Genomic DNA, 3,042 nt, shown 5'->3' with positions numbered 1-3,042 from the left:
ATAGGAAAAATAAAACTACCTTAAATGTGCACACTGTAGGCTATTTATTTTACAATGGTACTTACCATCCCACAGTTGGAATACAGCCATTTTTCTAGCACAACCATAACTTACTCTTCTGCCAATGTAATCTCAAATAAGCCAAAAACCTGTAGTCTTCCTTGGAGCACTTAATGATGTCTTCTGTTGTACTTTATGCACATTCATCAAGCATGCATAGAAATTCTCAGTATGAAATCATCATTCCAGATAATTCTACAGTAAAATTCACAATTACAAATGCTGAATGCAGTCCTTGCAAAAAAGGCAGCATTCCATATTGGCTGAATTACCATGTAACATCGTGAACATTAGCCAATCAGTATCAATATTTTAGCATAGTCTGACAGTGTTGAGACAATACACAGTAGTTGAACTGGGTGTGGTAACTTCTGTGAACTACATTACTACCAACATTTTGGTGTTGGGATGGTCTTGTGCTGATTTTATAAAGTTCTGTTGAATAATAGCTAAATTAAGACACATCTTTAAACTACATATTTCTAGTTCATTAGTAAAGTTACCATAAGTGAACATGGATTCAGCCTATTTATGATGATAATTGTCACACTCATTGACATATTGAATAGGGAATGCTATACAATTTCGTTGTGAGGAGCACACCATCTGCTGAGTTGGAAGCAGCCTGTTCTCTACTGAAGGAGACCTACCACCTGCTGAGCAGCCTGCCACCGACCACCACAAGCAAGGCCATGACTGATGCAGGTCATTGCATAGATGGGTGTCATGACAGCCTCCCAAATTAAAGACCACTCTCAACAACATGAGAGACACAGCCATCCCATGTGGATGACCACAAAGGTTGACCTGAGATGGAAAGCAGAAGGGTGATGTTGGCCAACTGCACAACACAACTGATGTAGGCTACCTAAGAGGATAGAGTCAAATCAACTTGAACAGTGACGATTTACCAGATAGTGATAATTGATGAAGTAATGCACTACAAAGGGTGGCTGGCATAATATTAGCAACTTTGAAGAAGATAAAAGACAACAAAGATTGGGTTGTTTGTGAGACACAGTGGCAGACCATTTTTTTCATACTAGTAAGGAAAAGATTAGTTCCAGCTAAGGCTGGGACCTGAGGAACTACACTAAGGCATAACATTGTTTACTTGCCATTTTATTATCACATTTTCATAAGCTATACATGTACCGCTTATAAATTCAGTGTTCTTGTCTTTTCCTTAGCTATATGTATAATGTATATGTAAAATTTGTTACAACAATCTAAAGTAATAACTTAAAATTCTAAGACTGAACTAAACAAATTATATTCTTTCTGCAAGAAAAGGGATATAAATGCAATAAAAATAAAATTTGTTAAAACCTATGGCTGGAAAGGATAGTTAGCATACTCTCAAGTAGCTTGCTTCTCCAATTCATGAAGGAGACTGAGGGAAATAAAGGATGATAATGTCCTTACCTTGAATTTTTGGGGGTGTTTGGATAGCAATGGAGCAATTTGTGCCTGCTAATATTAATACAAATAAGATACAGAGTTAAGCCATGTTGTTAATAACATGCCATACCCACAGTTATAAATATGTGTTACTCAGTGAATATAGTTGATAGTTATTTATCTGTGTTACATTTTTGAGATAATATTTAAAAAAAACAGCTAAGAATATCAGGTGATGGCAGCCTGTAGCTTACTGCCTTTCTTAACCTCAGGAAAATCAAGAAAAATGGGGGAAATAATTTATAAGGTTTTGAAACTTTAGGAAAATACTGATACTGGATGTAGTAGTGAGAAACAGAAAAGCTGCCTGCCCTAGTGGGTAGGCGTCTGCCTCCCCCTCACCTTAATTCAATTTTTTTAATCTTTTATTTTTCAGTTTTTATGAAAAACAGTTCATCCTTCGAAGACATCTATTATAAAAAAAATAAAAAAAAAACATTTCTAGTGAAATCCTGCTCAAAGACGTTCATATGACTGTTTTAAACAAGATAAACTCTTTAGTTTAAGTTGGTTTTTTTTCCCCTCCCTTAATGTATATCTAAAAATTCAGCCAATGAGTAGGAGTTGTCATCTAGAAATTCTTTTAATTTATTTTTAAATGTTGGTTGGCTATCTGTCAGGATTTTGATGCTGTTTGGTAGGTGACCAAAGACTTTTGTAGCAGCATAATTTACCCCTTTCTGTGCCAAAGTCAGATTTAACCCTGCATAGAGAAGATCATTCTTTCTCCTGGTGTTACAGCTATGCACACTGCTATTACTTTTGAACTGGGTTGGATAATTAACAACAAATTTCATAAGTGAATATATATACTGTGAGGTTACTGCGAGGATCCATAGATCCTTAAATAGATGTCTACAGGATGACTGTGGGTGGGCTCCAGCAATTATTCTGATTACACGTTTTTGAGCAATGAATACTTTTCTACTCAATGATGAATTACCCCAGAATATGCTGCCATACAAAAGCAGTGAGTGAAAGTAGGCATAGTAAGCTAATTTACTGAGATTCTTATCATCAAAATTTGCAATAACCCTAATAGCATACGTAGCTGAACTCAGACGTTTCAGCAGACCATCAATGTGTTGCTTCCAGTTTAACCGCTCATCAATGGACACACCTAAAAATTTTGAAAATTCTACCTTAGCTACAGACTTCTGTTCAAAGTCTATATTTATTACTGGAGTAGTGCCATTTACTGTACGGAACTGTATATACTGTGTTTTATCAAAATTTAAAGAGAGTCCATTTGCTGAGAACCACTTAATAATTTTGTGAAAAACATCATTTACAATTACATCACTTAGTTCTTGGTTTTTGGATGTTATTACTATACTTGTATCATCAGCAAACTGAGACCACTTTCCAAAAAGCAGAAGTATTCAGTTGTCGATAGGCACAAACAAAAGAAAGAAAACTTGCTAGATTTCATATTTACCCTTTGACGAACTAGACTAACAAAAAAACACTATCTCTCTCTCTCTCTCCATCTATCTCTCTCTGCATGTCCCTACATAGTGC

The sequence above is a fragment of the Schistocerca americana genome, unplaced genomic scaffold, assembly GCF_021461395.2.
Source record: "Schistocerca americana isolate TAMUIC-IGC-003095 unplaced genomic scaffold, iqSchAmer2.1 HiC_scaffold_277, whole genome shotgun sequence".
Taxonomy (NCBI): domain Eukaryota; kingdom Metazoa; phylum Arthropoda; class Insecta; order Orthoptera; family Acrididae; genus Schistocerca; species Schistocerca americana.
Note: the sequence above shows the minus strand (reverse complement) of the source record.